Here is a 26,527-nt window from a genome sequence, read left to right as displayed (position 1 = left end):
CATGCTGAGTGCTCCGGCCGGGAGACGGCAAACATTCCTATCATATTGGTTTTTCCAAGACATTTTGGTTCCCTGGCTCTGCTCAGACTGCTCCTGATGAGCTGGTGTTTAGAACTAATTGACAGTTTTAATGGTCCCCAGCTGGGCTGCAGAACATTACCTCCATTTATGTGGCTTTTATTGAGCACCTAGTGTGTGCCAGGGCCTTGCCAGTCCCGGGGGCTGCACAAGATGAAGCAGTCCATCCATAGCAAGAGGGCCATGTGGGCTGCAGGGAGGCTGATGAGTGGAGGGGACAGAAAGTGCGGCAGGACATAGGTGGGGGGAGGGGGGTGAAACAGGAGGCGCCTGGCAGCCAGGGCCTGGGCAAAAGTGGTGGGACGGATTCAAAAGACGTTCAAGGGTAGGCAAAGAGTTCTTAAGTAGGACACATATGGGACCAAACATAAAATAAAAAGGGGATAAGTTGGGCTGAATCAAAATTAAAAGCTTCTGCTAACTAAAAATACAATTAAAAATGAGGAAAGACAAGCCAAAGGATGGGAGAAGATACTGGCCACACATAGATCCTTGTGAAGATCTGATAGCCAGAATATAAATCCTGCAGGTAAATAATAGGAAGATGGAGTGGGGCACAGTGGAGCACACCTGTAATCCCACCACTCTGGGAGGCAGAGGCAGGAGGATCACTGGTTCAAGCCCAGCCTGGGCAACCTAGTGACTTAGCAAGATGCTGTCTCAAAATAAAAAGGAAGGGCTGGGGATGTAAAGCAGATGACCAAAAAGTTCATTTCAATAGGAAGCCAGACCTCTTCGGTTATAAGTAAAGGCAAATTAAAAATAGAATATGGTACCCATTCCTCTGAATGGCTAAATTAAAAAGATGCACGGCAAGGAGGTGGAGCCACCAGAGCCCTTGGAGCGTGGTGTGAGGCAGGTCACCCACACTGGGACGCTATTTGGCAAATCTATTCAAGTCCATGCACAGTTCCACACCTGGCCATGTGCCACCAGGAGTACCGTCCAAGGCCCATCGAAGGTCAGCTGTGGGGCCTTACAGACTGGTGACATCCCCGATGACAGCCGGCACAAGGCCCATCGCTGCAGGACCGCTGTGTGAGCGGTGAGGACCCACACAGCAGGGAGAATAAGCCCCGACCACTCGGCAGCAGTGGTGTTCATGGAGGCTGCACTGGACGAGGAAGAGAGGTTCTTTCACATACTTGCAAACCTTTTATTGAGGGATAACTCACGAACCACAACACTCACCATTTTATTCCTATTGTTTTATTAGCCTGCGTTTGCAGCGCATAATGAATACATTCACTGTGGGCAGCTGGTAACCACTTGCCATTTCAGAGTGGCTTTTAGAACACACCCAAGGTTCTATAACCATCACGCTATCCAGAACCCTCCGTCACCCCTACAAGAAATCCATTAGCAGTCTCATCCCGTTCTTCTTGCAACCGGGGCCTTGAGACTTGGATGTAAACATATGAAAGACTGTCTCCGTGTACTCAAAATCTGCACTGTGACACCTGTAATCCCAGAACTTTCAGAGGCCAAGACAGGTGGATTGCAAGTTCGAGCCCAGCTAGGACAACTCAGTGAGACCCTGTCTCAAAATAAAGAATAAAAATGAGTGCAGATGCAGCTCAGTGCAGAGGCCCTGGGTTCAATCTCCAATGCTGAGGAGAGTGAGAGAGACAGAGAAGCAGAAGCAGACGTGATCGGGCGGCAGGATGAAGAGCCCTTAGGGTTACGGGGTGTGGGAGGAGCCATGGGGCCTGGGGGACCCCGTGGGTGAGTTATGACAGCAGTGGAGGTTTCAGCAAAGGTCCAGGGAAGGCGAGGCGTGCTGATGGGTCAAGGTCTGTGTGTGCACTGCCAGGAAACTGAGGCTTGTCCATAGTCAGTGGTGGACCAGAGTCTGCCCCGAGAAGCCTGAGCCCACACCGCCTCCCTACACAGTGGCACATAGGGACAGGACCTGCGGCTGGGTCACACCAAGAGTGGTGGTCTAGGAGAAGCCATGCGTGCTCCCAGGCCCCTGGCCACCTGCAGGTCTCTGTTAGTTCCTCAGAGGAGGTGGCTGGGAGGTCACCCTGGAGCTCATGGCCCAAACCACAAGGAGCGGATTCTGGAAGCTCCCTCCTTCCCCGCACTGCAGACCTGGCTCCTTCTTGCTCTCAAAGACCTCGGATTTCCTGGAAATCAGGCACAAAGCTGTCTGTGCTGCTAATGATCCTGTCAGACCTGTTTGTGTCTCATAGAAGCAGGTCAGAGCCAAAGCCACGGGGAGCGGGCACCTGGGGCCACGGGCACCTGCTCACCCAAAGCTCCACTCTGTGACACCCAGACCTGCCAAACAGGAGCCTGGCTCATGGGGACACAGGGTGGCCCAGGGGGAGGCGTGTGGGTACCCTGAGGCTCAGGGAGGAGGCTGAGGTGTGTATCTCTTCACCCTTCAGTCATCTACTCACTTGGCCTCCTCTGACCCAGGACGACCTGAAGATGATTGCTAACACAGGGATGCCCTGTCTCAAGGCACCTAGTGACACAGAAGCCAGGTGCGGTGCTGCTGGTGGCTGCCAGGCTCTGGCAACTACCTCAGGTTGAGACTCCCGGCTGCTCTCAGCTACCCCTGACCCAGCCTTCCACGTTCATGATTCTGCACCCCTGCTTCCCAAGATGCCTGGCCCCTGGTGCAGGCTTCTGGGATGCTCCACACAGCAGGGTTGGGCACTGGAACTCCTGAAAGCTAGAGACAAAGACAGAGGCAAGGCCCAGAGGGATGGCAGGCTGGGGATGGTGTCCTGCCTGCTGTATGGGTATGACATGAAGGGCCACTTGTCCTAAACCACAAGTGGGATCATCTTTCTGAAGTTACAGTTGCCCCTTGCTGCCTCCCTGCCCTGCTCTATAACTTGTCCCTCGGCTCTTGGCTCAACTGCATGGCCTCCCTGAATATCTTGTTTCCTCCTGCCACAGGACCTTTGCGTATGCTGTCCAGGCTTCCAGGAACCCTCTCCTATCCTGCCCAATCACACAACTCATCTCTGCTTTCTGATTAACTCAATGGCACATGCTTCGTCCTAGGTGTCCAGAATAGATCAAATCCCTGTCTGAGTACTTTCAGGGCACCTAATACTTCTGTAGCTGGTATCTGCCTCCTCACAGTGCTATATGCCCCTGGGAATGGAGGTCAGGTTGGATTCTACCCACTGTGGTAACCCCAGCACCCCCCATGTCCGGGCCTGTCTGATGATAGCCGTGTTCCTCGCTGTCCCAGCTTCCTGACCAGACCTGGGCAATGATGGTAGCAAGCCCGGGCAGGCTAGGCCAGAAGGGGACCCCCGGGCAGTGTGGCGCAGGCAGCCGGCTGGCCCTGGCCTGCTGGCTCCCTCAGCCAGCTGTGGCTCATTGAGGGCAATTAGCCAGTGAGACGCCGAGCTCGGCATTTCCTCCACACACAGCGTCCATCCACCGGGCCTTCAGACAGTGGCCCCCGTATAAATCTCGACGGGGTCGCTGTTAAGAGGAGTGGCAAATTCCTTCCACCCATGTGGCTGCCTAAATTGCCTCCAAGAGCAGATTCCCTCCTGGCACTTGCTCAAGAATGGCCGAGTCCTTTGAAGGTCCTCCCGGATGGGACGGACCCCAGGGGCTTGGAGCCGGCTGGGCGGAACCTCCCCGGGAGCTGTGTGACCGCAGTGGGGCGGGGCACAGGGGACCGTGTGGCTGGGCAGAGACCCTGCCGGCATAGCTGCCCCATCACTCTGATGCCACAGCAACCCGAGAGTCTTCACCTTGCCAGGCCATGGAAGTGTCTGGGTGGCATCTTTAGCCTGGGGCGCCACCTTGTCTCAAGAGCTGGAAAATCAGGTGGTGAGGGCCCCAAAAGCTGCCTGCCACCAGTGAGTAGATCCTGGGCTGGACTGGGGGCTGCAGCCTGGTTGGGGTTGGTCCCAACCTCCAGGGCTGGAGGGTCTGTTGCTGTTCCCCAAAGCCACTGGGCTTCACATAACCAAAAAGGAAGAAAACCCCTCTTCAGGAGACAGCTGAGGGCACGGGTCCTGTGCTGGCTCTCAGTGTGCACCCAGCCCACCTCTGCCGGGGAGTGGCCCTGGGCAGGTCATGAGCCTCTCAGTGCTCCGTTTCCCTGTTTGGAGAATGGAGACCAAGCTCAGAAAAACGTCAGGATGAATTTTTCCTTCAGGCAGGCCAAGCTTGGGGCCCAGTGGTGGACAGACAGGACACCGTCAGAGACCCGTTTCCAGTTTCAGGGAAAAGCGGATGCCAGGTCTAACAGTGACACTGGGGTGCAAGGACTCAAAGTGGTAGCCTGGAGCGTGGGCCAGGGGAGCCAGAGAAGGGCCCACGGCTGTGTGGGCTGTGGTGAAAGTTCATCCCACTCCATGGGCAGTGGCATGATCTGTCAAGTGATTTCTTAATCCAGGGTAACAAGTGCAAACTGGGAAAGGACTGAGGAACTGATCGAGCGCAGAAGATATACCCAAGTCCAGCCCGGAAGCCTTCTCGGAGGAGGTGACAGAGAAATGCACGGAACAGCACAGATGAGGAGGGAACATGAAGGAAGAGGCAGGAAAGGAGTCTCCTGCTAGACCAGACGCTCTCTGCTGGCTACATCTAAAAGAGAGATTCTGTGTGAGTGGCAGAGCTCTTGGGCCCACTGCCCTTTATCTGGGGGAAGATACTAGGGATCCCCAACCCTTCTTTAGTTTTTCTTTTCAGATGGGGTCTTGCTAAGTCCCCAGGTTGCCCAGGCTGGGCTAAATCCTCCTGCCTCAGCTTCCCAGAGTGCTGGGATTACAGGTGGGAACCACCACACCCAACCTCCCCCTTCTCAACCATCAGGGAGCCAGCATGCTGGCAGATTCTCCTCAGGCTGCGGCAGCCAGCTAAAATGATCGGTATCACTGCTTTGTTTTCATCATCTGTAGATTCATGGTCACCTTCTGTTGGGGCCACCTGGGACTACATTTTTATTTTTAGTAGCGAGGCTTTGTTTCTGAAATAAAAACCTTCTTTTGTGTGTGAGATGGAACAAGAGCCTCACGCACACTAGGCAATTGGACTACTGCTGAGCTACACTCCCAGTCCGAAAGCTTCCTTCAAAATAAATATAATGTACAGAAGGCGATTTCAAGAAAGGTTTGAACATAGTATTTAAGGTCAGAAATCACAAAAAGGGAATAAGAATCACTTCTCTGGAAGAACTAGATTCTAGAGAAGAGACTGTTTTGAAAGCGAATGTTCTAGAACTCTCTGGAACTGATTCATAACCCCTTGCCCTCCCTACCAGGTCGGCAGCTCTAAGTCTTGAGTCCAAATTGCCTTGAGTAAAGGGGCTCCCTCTGGAACCCCACAGAGGTCAGGTGGGAACAGGAGAGTGTAAGTGCTCCAAGGCAGACAGATAGACAGACAGGCTCCCCACCATGCAGAATGTGTGGCCCAGCACAGGTGTAACTCGGAGTTGATGCTTCAGAAGCCAAACGCCCTGGGGACTCAGACTGCGTCTTCCTGCTGCACACGGAGCATCCAGGGGCACCTAGAGCTCCTGAGGCCCCGCCCCGCCCCCTCACACCTCTCCCAGCCCAGGCTCTCTAGATGACCTCTCTACCCCTACCTGTTGGGCCAGGGTGCCCTCTGGATGCTGTGTTCTCTTCCCTCCTGATATGGCTGGGGCCACTCAGTTGCAGGAAAGCTAGAGCCACCAGTGCTATGACACCTGCCTCTCCTCTTGGGTTCAGCCAGTATCATGAGCCAGAAGCTAAAGTCACCTCACAAAGGGGTACAGCGGCCAGAGGAGCTCAAGACAGCTGAGGTGTATTCCCAGGGAGAGAACCCGAACTCTACTCGTTAGGGGACAACGGAGGCCAGAGGCAAGGTCAAAGAGGAGAAGGAGGGACAGGGTCCTGCGAGCTGTGTGGAGGGCGCCGGAAGTGCCCTGTCTCCAAAGCTCTGTCTTGGGCAGCGACAGTGAGATGTCTCGTGCCCCACAGGCAGGGCTGGGCAGGTGGCAGGGAGCGGCAGCAGCAGGGCCCCAGCATGGGACTGCTCTGGAGAAGGATCTCCTGCCAGCCTGAGCTGTCACAGGGACAAGCGCCCGGTTAGGGAGTGACCTCCTTGCATCTGGAGGTCTGCACACCACAGCGGAGACTGAATGGCAGGGATGGGCCAGGCTGGTGATCTCAGCAACTGTAAAGGCCCTAGCCTGGGACCTGGTGCACTGTGGTCCAGCCAGAGTCTCAGATAGCGGCCGGGGCTGGAAAGACTCAGGGTCCCAACAGTGTGAGGACCTGGGCATTTATGGAAGAGGAAGCTGAGACCCGGGAGGGAGCGTGTTTTCCCTGCCGCAGGCTGCCACTGCCCTTCTTGTCCCCTTCATCTTCCTGTGTCACTCTGCTGCTTCTGAACATGCTCAGACCACCTGTTCCTGGGGTGCTGGGGGCACGTGTTGCAGTAGAGTCACCTTAGGTGACAACTGGGGGCTGGAAGGTAGGACTTGGGCCTGTGCAGGTCGTTGAGAGACCTGGGGCTCCCTTTTCCAGGCAGAAGTCATCCTGGGGAGGACATCCTGCTCTCTAGGGGTCCCAAGGGCTTCTTGAAGACCCTGAATAGGAGTGGGGGAGGGGCTGACATGGGGAAGGGGAACATCCTGAAGTCACCCTAATCTGGGGTTCACATTAAAGTTATGAGATGTCCAGCCTCAGGGAGGCTTCTGCTGGACTCCAGAGAATAAATAACTCTCTTGAGGGCTGGGTCCTAGGGATCTCAGTGGAAACACTTGGGGTGAGCGAACCCCAGTCCTGCCTCTTAAACTGTGTGACCTGGAGGTCAGTGGCTTATCCTCCTTGGGCTCTCACAGCACTCATCAAGGCAGGCAAGGTGAGTGGTGTCCCCTGCTTGGGGTAATACCTGTTGCAAGGTCTGGCCTGGGGCTTGGGACAACTTGCGTGCATAGCCTGGTGTGTGTCTGGGCGGCTCACGCAGAAAGGGCAGCTGTGTGGCCCCACAGTGCCACCTACTGACGGTTTTTCAGCATTGCCCAACACTGATTTCACCTAGGTATCGGTGCTGGGAATTTGGTGGTGGGTTAAATTACTCCGGCCTGTAATCCCAGCACTCTGAGGTGCGGAGGCAGGAGGATCATGAGTTCAAGCGCAACCCTGGAAACTTTAGCTGTGTAGCAAGATTCTGCCGTAAAATAAAGTGTGGCTCAGTGAAAAGGCCTTGCGTTCAAGGCACTGAGCACTTGAGAGTTCATCCTCATGGGTCTCCAAGGACCCAGTGCAGAGCCTGATCCTACCAGGTACCCAGATGGCCCATTAAAACGATGGCAGTTGTTATGCTTGATTTCCCGTTTGGCATCTCTGGCTGTTTTTGCTGGCTGTGGCCTTCAAGTGTTGCCCTGGTGCCATCCGGCCTTGGAGCCGACTGATTATGGACTGCAACCTCCTCTACTGAGCTAAACCTTTCCTTCCTTCATTTGGGTGTTGGGTATTTTGTCTCAGTAATGAGAGAAAAGTAACCAAGACAGGAGTCATTGTCCCCTACCTGTCCCTACCCGATATGTGGGTCTATAATAGCTCATCCTGGGGGACCCCTGGCTTCCTGACTGCACAGGGACGGCATTACCCCATCCACCCACTAATCCCGTCCTTCTGCCCTCCTGATGCATCTGGGTGCTAGATGGCTTGAGGTGCAAGTGGGAGGGCCAAGGATGTACACTGAAGCCCAGGACATTAGGACACCCAAGGGGCAGCCTAGCCTCTACACACCCGGCCTGGCCCTGTTCCCCATGGTCCTGGGGCCAAGAGGACACCCCCCTCCATGCCTTCAGGAGTGCTGTCAGTTGCTGGTTCTTTCATTCCTGAGCTCTGTTAGGTGCTCGTGGGCAGATGTGAGTCTCCCATAAATACTGCAGCCTGAGCTTGCTTGGACCCCTGAAAATACAATTGAAAAGGGAAGCAGGAGACCCTGATCCCCCTGTTCAGCTTTGGAGACTCTGGGAAGGAGTCTCAGGTCAGGATGGCCACCCCAGAGGCTAAAGACTCTCGCTGAGGTCACCACCTGGGCAGCACTCCTGGCAAGGGTCTGCCAGGGAGAGGGTGAGCTCCCTGTCACCCTGTGGCCACCTAGCACATAGCCCCTGACAGTCTAGGTGACACCTGCCTTCTGCTCTGAGATAGTGGGCCAGGTGGGCAGGAGAGCCCATCCTACACATGAGGGAGCTGAGGCTCAGAGAGAATACAGTTTGCTTTGGGACACACAGATAGGAATTGGCAGGATGGACCCCAGAGCGAGGCTGAGGACTACAGGCCCAGTGCTCGCCCAATGTCTGCTATGAAAGCTCCAGCCCCTGGCTTGGGTCAGCTTCCCAGGATGGAGTCTGGAGATCCAGTGACAGGAGAGGTGGAGCTGGACAGAGGCTCATTTTCTGGGGCCCCTGGGTGCTGGCCTTTTGCACAGGGGTGTCAAAGGCTCAATCTCTTTGAAACCTGAGTTCAGCCTCCTGTTATTTTGTGAGGGAATGGGTGCTAATTCTGCAGATGAGGAAGCTGAGGCACAGAGAAGCCAAGACACTTGTCCAAGGGCTACGGAGATGCAGGCTGTCTGTCCTCAAAGCCTGGTATCTTCCCACTATAAGGGCGCAATGACTAGGGACTCCCTAAATGCATGTCTCCCACAAACCACCGGTCTCTCCTATAGCCAACCTCCCATAGGGCAGGTGCATATCCAGCCCTTGTGAGTGAGTGGCCTATGTCCAGAGGGCTGGAGACACAGGCATGAATAAGCCACAGTCTGCACTTCGCAGAGTTGGGGCCCCTAAAGGAGAAGCCCTTGCTGCTGAGAGAGGAGGAAGCCACCCCAACATGGTGAGCCTTTCAGGGCACCGGGAGTCTCTTTGTAGGGTGGGGACTCTGTGGCTTTGACTTCCCCATGGGGATGGGTGGATAGTCCATGCTCCTGGCCACAGAAGTGATGCCAGAAGCCATCTCTGGACCCAGAGGAAAGGTAGTGTGTGTCCTGTCCCAGGCTCCTGCCTGTGAGTATGTGGAAAAGTCAAAGTCTGCTCCGGTCCCTGAGGGTGGAGCCAAGGTGACAGGCCAAGGAGAGACAGTGGTTCTCCCAGGTACCTGCCTTCTCTTCCTCTGGATTGGACCTGGCTCCTGGGATCTATCTTGTGAACTCTCGTGTCCCAGGAGTGCTGGCAGGTTCTGCTCAAGAAAGAGCCAACTGTTCCTCTTTCCTCCTTCCTCTGGTCCCTTTTCCCCAGGGTATGGGTGACCATCTGGAGACAAAATCCTAGCCACAGGCTAAGACAAGCCCTGTAGCTGCCACCCCCAGGTGGGCTCACTGTGTGGGGCCATGGGGCTGGGGCAGTGTGTGTTGACGTCACCAGCAAACCTTGCGGGAGCTGACTACCCCATTGGGCTAGGTATCCAAGGTCCCCGCTGGTGGACCCACTACCCATCTGCCCTAAGGTTCCACCCCAACCTGGGTCCCTGTCTGCGCCCCTTTCTGGGCACCATTGTCCAGAAGTGGGATGTCAGCCAGACCCAGGAGGCCTGAGGGTTGTGATTTGTGTTCTCAGTTCTGGGTCATCAAAGGCTTCTCTGGCCCTCAGGCAGGCCCACCAGGCTTCTTAGGGTGACGTCACTCACCTGAAAGCGCCTGCTGGCCCTGTGTGCTGAATGGGCTCCTTGTTCTCACATCCTGGTCCTCAGTGTCAGCTGGTTAGTAGGAGGAAGCTGTTGGCCCCTCCTGCCTGGGCAGAGGCCCTGCCACGGACTAGGTGAGGGTGAGCCCAGCCCAAGATTGGCCCTGGCTCTCTGCAGCACTTGTCCTGGCCGGGGGAGATGCCAGACTGAAGTCTTTTTCTGGGTTCCCTCTAAGAGTTGGGGCTGTGGGCTCTGATATGTCTCATGGAGCCCCAGAAGTGAATAAGGCAGTGATGTCCCTAGCAGGTCAGCTGAGTGGGTCTCACCATGCGGGATGGATGTGAGAGGATATGAGAGGAGTGCACTCTGGGGGGCTGCAGGGCCTGCAGGGGGGTGTGGCCGCTGCTTTGGGCGAACAGTGCCACTCCAGGAGGGGTCACTAAGTCCAGACAGCTGGGGGGGGGGACAGGCAGGGGACAAGGAGCAGCACAACTGGTGCGCTGCCCAGCAGGATGTAGGAGGCCTGGAAGTGGGGAGGATGGCAGGAGGCAGAGACCCCATGCTGGCTTGGGGCTGGGGGCTCCCTATCTGCCTGGGGCCCCTCTGCAGCCTTTCTCCTCTTCCTTCCAAATTCTCTGGCCCTCCTGTCACCAGAGGGTGCCATTTTGAGGTCTCTTCGAATGCTATCTTGGCATTTCTCCTACAGTTTGTCCGAATTTTGCATACCTTTATGATGCTGCAAACTTTCAAATAAATAAGCAAAAGAGTCCAGTGTCTTATTCTGTAAATATATGCTCCAGGACCATGTACGGCCCCTTGAAGACAGGCAGGAATGTAAGTCCAAAATCCTACAATGTTCTATAGCAGGGATTGGACAGATTTTCCTCTAAAGGGCTAGAAAATAAACAGGGTAGGTTCTCTGGGCCGTATGGTCTCTCAGTATCACAGGACTCTGGTGTTGTCATCAAATGATACAGAAACTAAATCATTCCTGTCATCCAATTCATCTTCACTTGTAGATACTAAAATTTGAAGTATATGCAATTTTTTGAGTATAGGTCATAAAATAAATATATTCTTTTTATTTTTTTCTGGCCATATTAAAGTATGAAAATCATTCTTACCTGATAGAGCACCAGGTTGTCTGCATGTTTCAATTCTGCCCTGTTCAGTAGAATAATTGGTATATTTTTAAAAATAGTAAACAGAGGGGCTGGGGATTTAGCTCAGCAGCATAAGCTCCTGCCTTGCAAGCAGGCGGTTGTGAGTTCAATCCCCGGTACCGATAAAAATGAAAAAGACAAAAAAAAAAATAGTAAACAGATATATAAAAAACCTTGTAAGTAAGTATGTTACCATGTTTTTGCTTGTTGCATATCAAACTGCCTTAAACGTATAGAATGCCCAACAGGGCTCATATAGCTCGCTCCACCTGGTAGATGTTGACAGGTTTTTGCTGGGACCTCTGACCACCATGCCTGCAAGTGGCTTTGCTACATATTTGGGGGCTCAGTGACTAGATTTTGAGATACCCAAGAGTGAGGCTCCAAGCAGGAAAACACATGCTTCCTGTCTTCTTAAAAGTCAGGACTGGAACAAGCCATTGTGTCCCATCGGCTAAACAGTCCCAGGGACACCTAGACTCAAGAGGAGGGAAACAGACATAGAGAGACAATTTATGGCTATTTTTAACCCACTGTGTTGCCTACTGGTGTCGACATGGGTGGGTGAGGGGATATGACTGCAGGTGACCTCTGGACACCTGGATGTCCATGGATGGCAGGCCTGAGCCCCTTAGCCACGCAGTGGGGAGATGCTCCCAGATAGTATTGCTAACTTCCACGCCACACTTCAAAGGTCTGGTGAAATTCTGCTGTCATTGTATCCCTGCAAAATCCTGCAGTGTTGTCCCAGCTTTACAGGTGAGGAAACGGAGGCTTAGAAAGTTCTATCCAGGCTGTGCTAAGTTGCAGAATTTATGAGGCACCCCATGATGAAACCAGGGCCTGGGCTTCAGAGAAAGACTAGACCCAGGGGGATGGAAAGGGTGGGATGGTTTAGAGACTCATCCAAGGTCACCCCCGGCATGCAGTGTGGAGCTGGGACAAGACCCTACCCAAGAGTGGGCCACTTTGCACTATGACCTAGAGTTGGGAGCCTGAATCCTGCCTTTTTTATCCAAGCCTGCAAGCTAGACCAGTCATCTTCTCTGCCTACCAGGTTTTCCTCACAGAGCAAAAGACAACTTCCTCTCAGAGCAATGGCAAAAGTAGAACCATCCAAAAAGAACTGCCACTATCATTTTGGTGGGTTTGGGGTTTGGAGTTAGGCAGATAGGAATTACTGACCTGGCATTCCAGGTCCCTCAGTCTTCTTGCCTGTAAAATGGGTCCATGTGTCTGAGGATTAAATGAGGTAAGGTGTGCACTAGGCACAGACTGTTATCATGAACTGGTAGAGGGCAACAGGTTTGTCCTATTGCTAGGTCTCAGCCTGCATCCAGTATCTGACAGTAATATCCGCCATATGTTGAATGAATGAATGAAACCATTCTTGAATTCCCAAAGTCGCTAAAAGAACACTAAGGAAGAGAGCAAGGGGTCAGAAAGTCTCCTGGGGACTCTTTTCTGTCTCCTGGAAGATTAGGGTCTCAAGGGATCTGGGATGATCCTCACTGCACTGTTGGAGTCCATGGGGACAGGAGAGAAGAGGGCAGATTCAGATGCATGCTGGGAAATGTGGAGGAAATGCCCTAGAAGGTAGCATTTACGGATTCTCACGCTGTAAACATTGTCACTCTGGCTGATTTTGAGATGTCTTTGTGATATCATCTGGCCTGTCGCTTACTAAAAACAATTGGCTCTTGGTGTAGGTCCCAGCATAGTGGGGGTACTTTTGCTCCCATCCTCCTACCCCACAAAGCAGAGTCGGGGCCCTAGAGGTCTGGTGGGTGTGCAGAGTGGGAAGGACAGGTTAGTGATTGTGAGGGACAGAGGACACAGATGTGGCCATTTATTTGTCTTCACTTTCTTCCAAAATGGAATCAACACATGAAGTTGATACTGAAAATGGGGCAATTAGATCAGGATTTGGGGGCTGGTGAAAATCAATGTTTGGAAGCACAGGCCAAGGCCAAGCGTGAGGCTAAGGGCCCACGTTCGTGCCACTAGGTCCTTCCCTTCCTCCAGTCTCTCTGGCGGATTCCTCTCCCCTGCCCTGTGGCCTCAGTCAGGCACGTGGCTTTCTGTGCTAGGCTGGCCCCTGTGGGGAAGCAGCTGGGGCAGGGGAGGCACAGGGATGCCACTCCATCTTCAAAGTTTGCAGGGACATGTCAGGACAGCAGGAGCACACAGGGTCCAGAGGACAGCACCAGGGCCTTGGGACGCATGGTCCAAGAAAGAGAATTTCATAGAGCTGAGCAGCGACCAGCTCCTGCGTGGACAGGCAGTGAGCATCTTGTCAGGTTACATGTGTGCAACAGACGCTGGACAGCCACTTCTTGCAGGTTGTCTGGGCACTTGACTCCAGGCCCTGCCAGTCCAGGTCGCTGAAAAGTCAGAGCAGGCAGAGGTCAGGAATGTGACTCTGCGCCCATGGCCCAATTTAGCAGCTTTCTAATCATGTAGACAAGGACAAGTTTATTAACCTGTTTGTGCCTGCAGAACTTGCCCGCCTCTTACCTGGACCCATGACAGAACTGTCCTTGGTGCCCTGGGACTCGATGCTGAGTGAGAGGCGCAGGTACACTGTGAGGGTGAGGGGTAGCAGCCCTGAGGCTGAACTTCCATGCTGAGCTCAGCCTCCCGGTCAGCTCCTGCCTGTGCCTCTCTCTGGCTCTGATTTCCTTTTCCTAGTGGGCACCCTTGGCAGCAGGGCCTGATTCTGATTCCTCCCTGCTCCCCAACTCCACACAGGCCTGGCTGGCAAAGGCCCTCAGTGGGGGATATTAAGTAAAGTAAACGGATGAGAGGGAGAATAGATGGATGAGCAATTGGATGAGTGACTGAATCGAAGGAAGGAAAGATGAATGGATGGATGGGGATGGATGGATGGATGGATAGATGAGTAAGTAGATGGGAGGATACATGGATGGATGAATGAATAGATGGATGAGTGGATGAATGGATGGATGAGTGGATGGATGGATGGAGTAATGAATGTATGCATGAGTAGATAGCAATGAATAGATCTAGAGATGGGTAATTAGGTGGGTGAGTAGATGGATATGGATGGATAGATGGTGGGTAGATAAGTGAGTGGATGGAAGGATAGATTCATGGGTGTGTGGGTGGATGAATGCATGGATAAATGATGGATGGATGGATGGATGGATGGATGGATGGATGGATGGGTTGCTCTAAGTCACATAGGGAGAAGTGACTGAGGCGTGAGTACAGATTAGTCCCTTGACTCCTTGCTCCTGGTGCCTGTGTGATAAATCCTGTCCCTTCCCTTCTCATTTATTCAGGCTGTCCTTGTCACTAGGTGTCATTCATTCAAACAGAAGCTTATGGAAGCTGCTTCTGAGCCACCCAGTGCTGGGGACCTGGCGATGAAGCAGGCTTCTCTCTCACTTCCAGGGCTTTCTAGTGGAGTTGACCTGTGAGCTGCTGCTCAGGCGGGTGGAATCTGAACCAGGGGGAGGTAGGGCTGGACCCGAGAGGAGGCCCAGGGGTCAGCCAAACAGAGAAAGAGACAGCGGCTGATGTCAGGCCGGGCTGTGTAGCACCCTGGATCACACAGCTCAGCTCCTTTCCAGGACAAGCCAGGCACCCAGGCCAGTGAAGTGGGGGTGTGGGGTATAGGGGAAGGTGTGAGGGAGGCCCCAAGGTCTTCCAGGCTTTGGGTACAGACAGCCAAACTGCGACAGCACCAAGGCTGGGTAGAGGGGTAGAGAGCAGGGGGTTCCCACTCAGACAGAAAGGGCATCAGCTGCCACCCAGCACTAGCATAGGCCCATGGCCGCCCGCAGCCCTGTGACCTCACCAGGCCTGTGGCCCCCATCTGCCTCCCTCAGGCAGTGGAAATGAAAAGCCAGCCAGGGCAGGGCCCACCCACGACTGCCCACCTCCAAGCACTGCCCTGGCCGCCCTGGGAAACCTCAGAGCTCATGGTGCAGGCGCGGTGGGGCCTCCCAGGTGTGCCCGGCGCTCATTAGACCGAGGCGCACGAGGCCCGCGCTTTCTGAGAATCCCCAGAGAAGAAAGAAATCAAAGGCTGGGATTGGAAAACAAGGATGAGGAGATATAAAACAAGATTCCTATCTGAATAATTTCCTCTAATTGCTAGTAAGAGACATTAATTTTCCTTTTGAAGCTCCCGCGGCCCTGGGGCCTTGGGACCTGCCAAGATAGCAGCTCGTCTAGCCGGATTAGCTCAGGCCGCCTGCGGGGCTGGCGTGGGGCCATGCGGGGCGGGGGTGGCTGGGGCTCAGCTCCGGGGTTGGGATGCCAGGTGGGGAGGGAGGCCTAGGTCTGGTGCCCTGACGATGACAGGCAAGAGACCTGAACTGTCTTGGGCAAAGCTCCTGGCTTCGCTCTCTTCTGTGGGATGGACAGGGGGCACTCTGGACTGACCACTCTCCCTGACCTCCTGTGCTTCTTCCTTGTGGAAACAGCACCACTGGGTGGGGCCCTGAGGCTGCCTCTGCCTCTCTCTGTCTCTCTTATTCTGTCTCCCCTGGATCGGATGCAGGGCCTTCACACTGAGCTACATCTCCAGCCCCTTTTATTTTTGACTTTGAGACACTAAGGGCCTGTGGTGCCCAGGCTGAGTTGGAACTTGCAATCTTCCTGCTCCAGCCTCCTGTAGTGCTGGGATTTGGGGCCCTACCGTGCCCATCACCCTTACTTCTGTTGATGTGACACAGACCCCAGGGCAACAGAACCAGGTGAGTGGAGCCGGTGGGTGGCCGCCTGTCCCTGGCTCCCCCGGGAGACACAGGCCTTGTTATGAGGGCCCGGAGGTTTGAAGTACGGGGCTCAGTCCCGCAGTGACAGGGAAGCCAAGCAGAGCTTCTGCCTGTGAGTCCAGGCCGTTTGTCACAGCCCATCCTCAGATGGCTGCCCGAAACGTCAGCAGTGCATTCCAGACGGTCTTCATGTGTCCCCAGCTTGCTCCTCCAGTCTCCTCTCAGCTGTTTCTTGTTCTGCTTCCCATGTGGGGCCCAGCCAGGGGCTTATCTGGGCCTCTACAGCCCTGGACTCATGGAACTGGGCGCACAGGCTGTCACCTGCCTTGCTGGGAGCACATCCGACCCCCTCTGTGCCCAGCCAGGCCCTCTCCCGTGAGTGCATGGGGGACTCTGCTACAGGGAAGGTCACACACTCTGGCACAGTAGTTTGGGGTTTCAGTCAGGGAGGGGATTCCTACTGTCTCTTCCTCTTTTCATTTCCTTTTGATCCCCAGCAACTTATTTGAAAAGTAGGACGCATGTGTTCCTGATTAATTTCTATAAAAATCACAGAAATGTTGACTTTTTAGGATCATTTTCTGTGGAAGCTCCTAGATTCTTTCAAGACTGCCTTTGTCCAGGACACTGACTCTGGGGAGAAAAGGCCACCCTGCCACCAGTAAGACAAGAGCGGGTGCTGTTACAAAAGCGGGCTCTGGTGGACAGGCACCCCTGCTACACTTGGGGTGGGCACAGAGAGCTGCCTGAGGGAGACAGTGCGTGCTGCATGGATGGGCCCCCCAACTCCACTCAGGAAACAGTCTGGGCTCTTTACCTGGCATCCACGGCTTCTGCACTCCACCCTCCTGGCCCCTCAAGCCTTCATCTCCTCCCCTGGACACCTTAGCCCAGCCTCTTTGAACTTCTAGTTGCTTCCACATGCACCAGTCTGTTCTCGTCACTGCCACTTAGTATATTGTCCCCTCTGCTGTGAACACTCTCCCCTCACTTTTGCCATCCGATGAACTTCTATTCATCCTTCAAGACCCAGTGTGTCCTCATGCACCCCATGTATGTTGCCTCCTCCAGATCTCAGCATTCAAAAAGGTGAGTCCCTGTTTTGAGACCACGAAGCCTGGACACAATGCCCATGGCCTTCTGCCAGGGTCTCTGACTAGGATGTGCAGATGTATGTCATGGTAAGGAACAACAAAAGGGCAAAGACCAGCCCTCCCCAAATGAAAGCCATGCATGGTGTTTATTTTTGGTATTTTATGGAGTGTGTTTGAGGATGGGAGATGGAAAAGAGAATCCACCCAGAATAAACCACAGATTTTACACTTGAGGTGGGAGGACGGAGAGGTGAGGAGCAGTCCCTTTGGTCCAGGGCTGACCTCAGTGGCAAGAATGGTGAGTCATAGACAATGTTCTAGGTTCCAGCAGAGGGTCCTTGTGACTCCCACCCGTTCAGCCCACCCCCAATCCTACAGATGCTTTTCGGCTGACCACACAAGGTAGATAGGATGAATCCAATCCCCACTGCACAGATGGGCAAGCTGAGGGCTGGCTCAGGGCTAGCAGCTAGAGCGCCCAGTGTATGTGTGCACAGTTGTCTCCAGCCGTGGGAAGGGCTGCTCTGGGGATCTTGAACCTGCATCCTAGATGGCAGAAGGGGCTCGGTTTTTTCCCTCCAGCTATGCCAGGCCCTGCGCCCCCAACTTTCTGCCTTCTTGCCTTCCTGTGATGCCCTGCCCTACCATGAAGCAGACCGAGCATGCATGGGGAGCCCAGCCAAGAAGACTCGTGGCCTCTCTGTGGAGGCTGCTCAGTGGGTGGGCCGGTCCCAGTGAAATCCTTCCTCTTCACTACCCACCCACTGCTCTCAGGCAACCCAGGATGCTGGCAGGCTGCCCACTCATACCCACAAGAACAAGGGGAACCCTGGAGGACTTCCCATCGGCAGGATGCAGAGGTGGGCAGGAGTAAGGCTCCTGGCTGATGACAGCCTTGAAGCCGGCAGAGAGCCTGGGAGGAGCCAGGGACTGGGAGACGTCCAGGTACAGTTAGGGGCCAAGGGAAAGGTTGGGGGGGGGTGAAGAGGAAAGTGCTTGCTCCTGAGGGAGAATCCTGAGATGAACACCTCTTCCTAAGCACCTCTGGAGCCAAGTGTGGTGGACTACAGCTGTAATCCCATCACTCTGTATCTCTAGTTCCCAGAATCCTTTGAAATTAATCTGGGACCATGTGGCCAGTTCTGGCCAGTGGGATTCTAGCAGAGGTAACCCACGTCACCTCTGGATTGAAGCAGTATTGAGTCAATGTCCTCTCTCCATCTCTCTCTTTTCCTCTCCAGTGATCTACACAGATGCATACACCAGTTGCTAAAGCTCTAGGGATGAGGGGAGGCTGCCATATCGGAATCATGGGGGCCAGAAACTAAGTTATAAAACATAAGATTGGGTAAAGCAGCTGAGGTTTGAGGCTTTCTCTAGTAATTACTTTCTGATTATTACTACCTAAGTAACACCCCTGGAAAATAGCGTTCTTTCCATCCTGCAGCTGGGTACTCTGAGGCCCAGGGAGGGGACTTGGCTGGTTCTCTTATTCACAGGACCACTCAGTCCACTGGGTCCAACTCTGAACCAGGAGAGGATTTGCTGCTCTGTGCCCTGGTGTCTGCTTGCAAATCATCCTAAGAAATACAGCTAAGGGACTGGGAAAGCCAACTGCACCTACAGCCTGCTTTTAAAAGTTCAAGTGGCTAGGCCAAGCCTGATGGCAAACACCTCTAATCCTAGCACTCCGAGAGGCTGAGACAGGAGAGCTGAAATTTTGAGTCCAATCTGGGAAACTCTGTGATTTACTGAGATCCTGTCTCAAAATAAAAGTATTTAAAAAGGGCTGGGGACGGAGTTCAGGGCGAAGGTCCTAGCTTTGATTCCCAAACTGAGAAGAACTATTCCAAGCTGTTAAACCCCAACCAGGCTCACTTAAACCATGGTAAGAGGAACAGGGCACAGCTGCTGCTCGGAAAGGCACAAGGGAGACCTAAAAGCCTGCAGACACCGGGCCCCCCAGGATGGCGGCAGGATGTGGGGTCCGCTGGGGCGGAGGTGGCTTGGATGCAGGGCAGTGTGGGGGGCTGGCTGTCGGATCTCCACCTGCAGGTAATGGATGGCAGGTAGGAGCCATCCGGATAGCAGGGGAAAAGGTGGAGATTGGGCCTGATTTATAGGCACCAGGGAAGAAAATGCAGTGGAGATTTATGGGGGCTCAAGTGACTTGTTGGAGCCGAGTTTATTACCTGTCACACGCATGTGGATGTATATTTATGGCCTTCCGCATGAGCCTGTCTCACTGAAAATTATGTGCAAGAAACATCAACAGCAATTAATCTGCATTGAGAGGACTGATCCCGAGTGGAGTTCAAGGCCTCTCCTAGTCTCCAGGGAAGCCAGGCACTGGTTCCTTTGTGTGGCTCAGGTTTAGGAAGCAGGCACTGCCCAAGCGATGTGCTGAGCTGGGCTTCACCACAGCTGTGTACAGAGATGACCACAACCGCCCAGCTGGGCGCTGGGCTAAGTACTGGTACTCATAGTGCTAAGTGCTAAAGAGGCCACCCACAGGCAAGATGAAAATTTAGCTCTGTCGCTAAGTGCTGTGTGACCTTGGCAGGTTATTGAACCTCTCTCTGAGCTTCAGATTTCTTATCAAGAAATTAGATTAGAAGTAACAGAAATAGCTGCCTGGGAGAGTAATTCTGAGGCCTACAAGATGGTACATGCGTAGTGCTTAGCACAATGCCTGGCATTCAGTAAGTTCCCATAAATGGTTATTTTTCCATAATTATCAGCCGAGCGTCATATGTAATGTTTGGCTCACCCTGACCTCCCACAAAACCAAACAAGACACATTTCTGGCTGGAACCCGAGTCAGTAAAAGATGCTCCCTTCGCCTGCTCTGCATACCCTGGATACCTGGGAAACGGGGCCTGCTGCCTACCTAACAGGAGCAGTTCATGAAGAAGAGGGAGAACAGCTCATGCATGGCTTAATCTGCTCAGGTCCCAGGCCTGTAGGTAGCTTACCCACAGGGGAACCTGGCATACCTGGGAACAGAGCTGACACTCGTCATGTACTCACATGGCCGTCTCTTCTATACATGTCAAAAATAGTAGTCACCAGGAACACCAGAAGTCCTTTCCCTGGATTGAAGGGAGTCCTGATTTTGGTGCCACCCAAAGCAGAACATAAGACCTGGTTCAAGGTATCGCAGGAAGTTTTGGAGTCTCTAGAGAGATCACAAGAAACAAATAGTACGGTGAAGGACAGGAGCAGAAGCTAGGATCCAGCTATATCGTCATGGTCACTGCTCAGCAGAGGGGGTTCCATTATTGTGCAGGGGCCCCTGAGAAGGATACAGGCATCTTCTAGGATTGCCGTCCTGCAGGCAGCAGCCTGGAGCACAGCTCCTGTGCCCCTGAGTGCATGGTTTCCCTGGGGGGCATCCACTCACCCCAGTGATGGACAGAACTTGCTCAGAGACACAACTGACCCCATCATTGGAAAGATCCCTGAGTCAGCAAGGGAATGATTGCTGTCACATGCTCAGTGCAGGACACACAGCAAACCTGAGCTCACCAAGCCCAGGACAGCTGCAGCTGGAGGGAATCCGCAGGGGGAGCGGATGCCAGGGAGAGCTGCCAGGGGCTTCGCCTGCACCAGTCCTCTGCTCTGTGGCCACCTTCAGTCGTGGGCACTGGGCCTTCAGTGACCCCCCACCTGATCCTGGAGACAGTGCCTACACCCACCCTGCGTGTTAGGCATGGCACCATTGCTGTGCCACACACCCAGCCATCCTGGCTCCCCCAATCTCACACCCTCCTTCACCTCACCTCACCGAAGCCAATCTGACTAGCTCCCCAACCCTACCCATAACCTAACCCTACCCGCTCAATAAACTAGACTCAAACTCTCCTTGGGAGTTACTGAAGGAGGCCTGGCCAGAACCCCCCAAATTCAGGCCGCTGTGTTCTTTAGTCATCACCATTTATTTAACACAAACCACAGCAACCACACTGTCTGGGGACCAACTGTCTAACATAGGGACCCGCAGAAAACACTCCAGTCATATCCAAAGCATAGCAAAGTGGCCCGACCTCTGTTCTTAGAACATTTGTTATGGCATTCCACGCATGCCTGACTCAGGACGGAGCCTCCGGGTTGTCGGGGTCGCTCCCGGCCGGCAGGAAAGACACACGACAAAGTCTGGCGGTGTGCAACCTTGCCTTTATTTGTCTCCGCGTGGGCCCCGCGAGGCCTCCTCTCTGCCACCAGCCCTTTCTCGCCGGTGGACTTTCTCTATCTCTCTCTGTGCTTCCTCTGTGCTTCTCTCTTGTGGCGGGAGAGGCATTTACTTTTATAGGGTAACAGTGGCCAATCAGTTCAAAGCGCGCGATGCGGGCTGATTGGCTAACATCAGTTGTTGCTAGGCAGACTATCTTACAGAGCGGGTTGTTTAAGTCGCCAGCGCAATCAGGGGGCAGGAAGCAGGTGCCAACTTGACTCACTCGATGGGAGGGGCAATCTAGCTCAGGCTCCGCTCCCACCCACAGGCCCTACGTCCGCCAAGTAAGGCGACCGGTGTAGGCCGCGGCTCCCAACACCGGGTATTCTTCACAAGTGTGTAGAACCCTGTTTTCCAGCTTCGTCCTCTCCATGACTTCTTCCACACTCCCCAAACCTCCAAGTTCCTCTTCACTGGCATTTTCACTGTGCTGACAGTTGTAGTCTTCCTGTGCTATGGGGCACTTCCCATGCCTAGGTTCACCTCAGGGCACAGGGACAAGGGGGGAAAGGCCTCAAAGCTTCCTGCCCTCCTGAATCCTCTTTCCCAGCTTCTCTGGTCAGAGAGAAATTTTTTCATCCCAGAGATTCAAGTAACTGTGGGACTCTGTTGCTAATGTGGAGATTCTTGACAAAGGTTTGCCTTAGAAAATTGAAAAGGAAAACTTTAACAATTTTAAAATTCTATCCCACGGGATACCTTCACTCCTGTTCTTTGGCTAGGACAGGATTTTTTTCCATCTTCTTCCATGTATGGGCTATTACCTAGCCGCTCATTTGTGGGGCTTTTATTGGAAGAGGATTGGGCCATGGAGGCTAAGCTAAGTGTGGTGTTAGAGCTGCGGCCTGCTGGGAAGAGGCAGCCCCTCGGGTATGACCCGGGAGGGTTTATCTATCTTCTCCTCTCTGCTTCCTGGCTGCATGATGTGAGCAGGTTTTCCTCTGCTTCTTTGCCGTGCTGTTTCTGCCTTGGTGCTAGCCAGCACGGACTATAATCATGAGCCAAAATAAGCCTCTCCTCATCTGGGTTGTGGGCGTTGGCTATTGTGTCTCGGTGATGGGAAAGCGACTAGGACAACGTCACAGTTCCAGACCACAGCCTGTACCGGAGTCTATCCTGGGAGATACGGAGTGAAACAAATCAAGGGGCTCACATCTATGCCAGTCATTCTCGAGTGTTGATTTCCTTCCCCGGTCCCTCTCCTATGATTTACTTGTCAGAGTCCTGACTTTGTATTTGTTCAAGACTTTTGGTTGTGAGCCCAGGGAGAGAGAAAGCGTGTCCTTACACCATCCTGCAGGGGTCCAGAAGGCCTGCACCTGAGGTCTGTCTATAAACTGATGTAATGGATATCCTTGGAAAAACTCACTCACTGATTATAACAAGTTGTCCACACATTTTAAAATTTTGAAATGCCAGATAACTTCAGAATAATGGCAACTCACTTCTCCCTTTGCGATCTTGCCTTGCTGTGGCGAGAGCTTATGCTACTGAGCTAAATCCGAGAATACAATACTATTAACAAATTGAAATTAACACACCTAGTGACCATTCTAATCAACCTCGACATATATTCTTCTCAAGTGCACAGGGAACATTTTACAGTATGAGTCATAAAATAAAGTCCAAAATGCGTAAGGAGTGAAATCATATAGAGGAGGTTCCTAGATCTCAAGAATGCAGCAAACAATAAATGACAGGAAGAAACCTGGGAAATTCACAAGTACATAGAAATTAAGTCATTACACTCCGGAATAACTGAGGGGTCAAAAAGAAAGCAGAAAAAATTAGAAAATATTTGAAGGTAAATAAAAATGAAGACACAACACAGCAAAACTTTTAGAGTGCAGCCAAAGCAAGGCTCAGAGGGGAATTTATAGCCACAATAGGTTATATTTTAAAAGAATAAAGATCTAAATCAATAATCTAAAATTCTATCTTGAGTAACTACCAAAATCAAAACAAACTGGAGGAAGGAAATTATAAATATTAAGCAGAAGTAGATGAAATAGAGAACAGGCCCAACAATTAATTCCAATCCTTCACACACACACAAAAAAAAAACTTTGAAAAGCTAGGAGAATCATTTTGAACTCATTTTGTTTTACCAGAGTTACCCTGATAGCAAAACAGGAAAAATTATCAAGGAATTCATATTGTTTATGAATGTAGACAAACAACAAAATGCTGGAAAATTAAATTTAAGAACATAAAAAGGAATTCTGTATCACCATCATGTGAAATTTATCAAGAATCAATGCCAGATTGGTTTAACTTTTGGGAATTAGTCAAGGTAGTGTATGGTGTGAAAAGAGACAACGAACCAGGTGTGGTGGCAAACTCCTATAATCCTAGCACTCTGGGAGGCCGAGGCAGGCAGACAGGAAGTTCAAGCCCAGCCCGAGCAAATTAGTAAGACCTCATCTTAAAAGAAAAAATAAAAAATGAGATGGAGGTGTTACCTAGTGCAAAGTCCCTGGATTCAGTCCCTGGTACTTCTACAAAATAAAATGAGAGAGACACACATGACACATTAGCCTGATGATCTCTAAAGGTGCAAACAAACAAACAAGCATTTGACAAAACCCAACACCTTGTTATTAAAAGTACTCAATAAGTGAGGATTATGAAGCAACTCCTTTAACCTGATATAGAGCATGTTCAAATAAATAGTGAATAGCGAGAGAATAGGTGCTTTCTCCCTAAAATGAGGAGCACAGTTAGGATCTCCTCTCTTATGACTTCCATGTAGTGTGGCACTAAAGGTCTAGCCAGAGTGATTAGACAAGAAAAACAAATAAAGGCATCCCGATTGGAGAGAAAAAAGTAAAACTATCCATTCTCAGATGATAAGATCTTGTGGACACAAAATCCTAAGTGATACACACACATACAATATTAAAGCTAATAAACAAATTCATCAGAGATTCAGAATATAAAATCAGTATACTGGAAAATCAATTTTACTTCTATCCACTAGCAATGAATTAGCTGAAAATGAAATTAAAAAAAATCAATTTACAATGACATCAAGAAGAAATTATTTAGGAGTAAGTTTAAGAAAAATAGCACAAAATCTTACAGCGAAAACTACAAAACACAGCTGAAAGTCGTTAAATAAAATATATAAATGGCATCAGTGATTCAGGCCTATAATCCTAGCACCTGGGAGGCTAAGGTAGGTGGACCTAAGCAACAAGCCTAGGCAACATAGCAACTTAGTGAGAATCTATCTCAAAATACATAAATAAGTAAGTAAAATAAATAAGGATTGGGAATGCAGACCAGTGCTAAGATCCTGAGTTCAATTCCTAAGTATTGGAATCACACACACAAAAACATACAGAAATGGAAAACTCCATGTTCATGGGTCAAAATAATTACCACTGTTAAGATAGCAGTACTTTTAAATTGATCACTCCCTATCAAGACCCCTATTCACATTTTCTGGTGGAAACTGACATGCTAATTATAAGGTTCTTGTGGAAATTCAAGGGGTTCTGACTAACTACCCAGTCTTAGAAAAGAAAAATACAGTTGGAGGATTCATGTGTCCCAATTTCAAAGCCTCCCACTAACGACAGTATGATACTGACATAAAAGCAGACATGTAGATCAATAGAATAAAATCAAGAGTCCAGGTCATGAAAGGTGCCAAGACCATTCGGTGGAGAATGAATATTTTTTCAACAAAGACAGTGCTGGGAGAGTTGGATAGCCATGTGCAAAAGAGCAAAGTTGGACCCAGTTGAGTTTCCTTGGACTGTAACTAATTTACTGGGTGACTTAGAACAGATGTATTGTCACACACTTCGGAGGCTACAAGTCCAAAATCAAGGTGTCAGAGCCACGCTCTGAAGGCTGTTTAGGAGATCTGTCCTTGTCTCTTTCTAGCTTCTGCTGGTTACTGCCTAGTTTTGGTTCCTATATGCATAATTCCTGCCTCCACATTCTATGACATCCTCCTTGTATGTTTCTATGTCCACGTGTCTTTACAGTGTTCAGACAAGGACACTACCACTGTACACAGGCCCTGCTCTAATCCAATATGACTTTTTTTATTTTAAAGGTGGTAAAATTACACAACAAAACAGAACAAAATAGGACACAAGAAAGCAATATGAGTTATAAATTTCAAAGCTAGATGACCTGAGATCTTCACTATCATATTGTCTCGTTTTCTTCCAAATAGTTGTCCATGTCTTTGCATACAGAGAATTCATACAAAACAACATAGTATAAAACTGATCCAAACAGAATGAGGAAGGCATTTTAGGCCTTCAAAACCAGACAATAGGGAAGTCAGTAATGGCTGTCATAGAGTCTCTCGTTCTCTTCAAAATAGCTGTCCATACTTTCATGTATATTGAAGTTCAACAAAACAAAACAGGCAGAGGGGGAGGGGTTGCTTGGTTTCCTGGTGCTCCAGGTCCCAGCATGGCGCAGGTCCCAGTAAAAGCCAGTGGCTCCCGTCCTGGGCTGCCGCAGCCTGCCATGCTCACAGCTGCTCACGGGGGGTAGGGGCAAGTTGTTGTTTCAAGCTTTTTCTTTCTAATGAATTGATCATTTCACTGCCCAAGTTCTGAAATAGCCAACAGACTATAGAAAAACATCTCTTTAGGCTCCTGCTTGAAACCAACAGTGTCAGGAAGCTGCCGGCCTTGATTTAGGGCCAGGCTAATCCAGTATGACTTTGTCTAATCTTGATTACATCTGTAAAGAACTTGTTTCTAAAATAACAATCATGGGTACTGGGGTTTAGGATTTATACACACAAATGGGAGGAACACAATTAAACTCAAACAGGACCCTACCTCCCCTTATACAACATTTTAAAATCTCAAAATAAATTATAGACCTAAATGTAAAAGCTAAATCTATAAAACCCAGAGAAGAGAACATGAGTGTAAATTTTTGTGAGCTTGGATCAGGCTATTATTTCTTTGGTGTGGCACTTAAGATACAAGCAATGAAGTATAATTAGGTAAGTTGGAGTTCCTCAATCATAAGAACTTTTGTACACAGAAGAATATTATCAGTATGGAAACACAGCCCACAGAATGAAAGAAAATATTTGCAAGTTGCATACCTGAAAATAGGCCTTTTAATCTAGGACATTTAAAGAACTCTTATAATTCAACAATAAAAATACCAACATACCATTTAAAAATCCAACCCATATTTAATGGGTTGCTTGCATATTTAATGTTGTATGAAAGAAACCATTCCCTAACTGAGGGTCATGAGGATTTATAGCTATATGTTCTTGCAAGGATTTTACAGGTTTCTGGGTTTTTTTTCCTGGTACCAGGGATCAAACTCATGACCTCTCACTTGCCAGGCAGGCGCTTACACCATTGAGCTAAGTCCCCGGCCCAGATTTCGTAGTTTTAACCCTAACATTTAGGTTTACAATGTATTTGGAGCTATTTTTTTTTTTTTTGTTAGGAGGTAGAGATCTTTCACAAGACATTTCTTCAAATATATAGGATGGCCAATGACAATGAAAATATATACAGAATTGCTAGACATTAGGAAAATGCTGACCAAGACAATGAACAACTGTTTCATATCCATTAGGATGTGTATGATAAACAGG

General features: G+C 51.0%; 1 long non-coding RNA gene and 1 other non-coding gene across 2 annotated transcripts; both read right to left on the bottom strand.

The window, feature by feature from the left end:
* Positions 1 to 12,681: 12,681 nt before the first annotated feature.
* Positions 12,682 to 21,221, bottom strand: LOC134472371 (uncharacterized). The gene is made up of 3 exons (XR_010042176.1): positions 20,741 to 21,221; positions 19,725 to 19,872; positions 12,682 to 13,236 (listed from the first exon to the last, which is right to left on the bottom strand). It is a non-coding gene; the product is annotated as an uncharacterized LOC134472371 (long non-coding RNA).
* A 4,246-nt stretch (positions 21,222 to 25,467) lies between these two features.
* LOC111756949 (small nucleolar RNA SNORA2/SNORA34 family) lies at positions 25,468 to 25,604 on the bottom strand. The gene has a single exon (XR_002791343.1). It is a non-coding gene; the product is annotated as a small nucleolar RNA SNORA2/SNORA34 family (small nucleolar RNA).
* Between the last annotated feature and the right edge of the window lie 923 nt (positions 25,605 to 26,527).

Source organism: Cavia porcellus, unplaced genomic scaffold, assembly GCF_034190915.1.
Source record: "Cavia porcellus strain 051 isolate PalLab524CR breed Dunkin Hartley unplaced genomic scaffold, mCavPor4.1 scaffold_23, whole genome shotgun sequence".
Classification (NCBI taxonomy): domain Eukaryota; kingdom Metazoa; phylum Chordata; class Mammalia; order Rodentia; family Caviidae; genus Cavia; species Cavia porcellus.
This window is presented reverse-complemented; position numbering and strand designations above follow the sequence as displayed.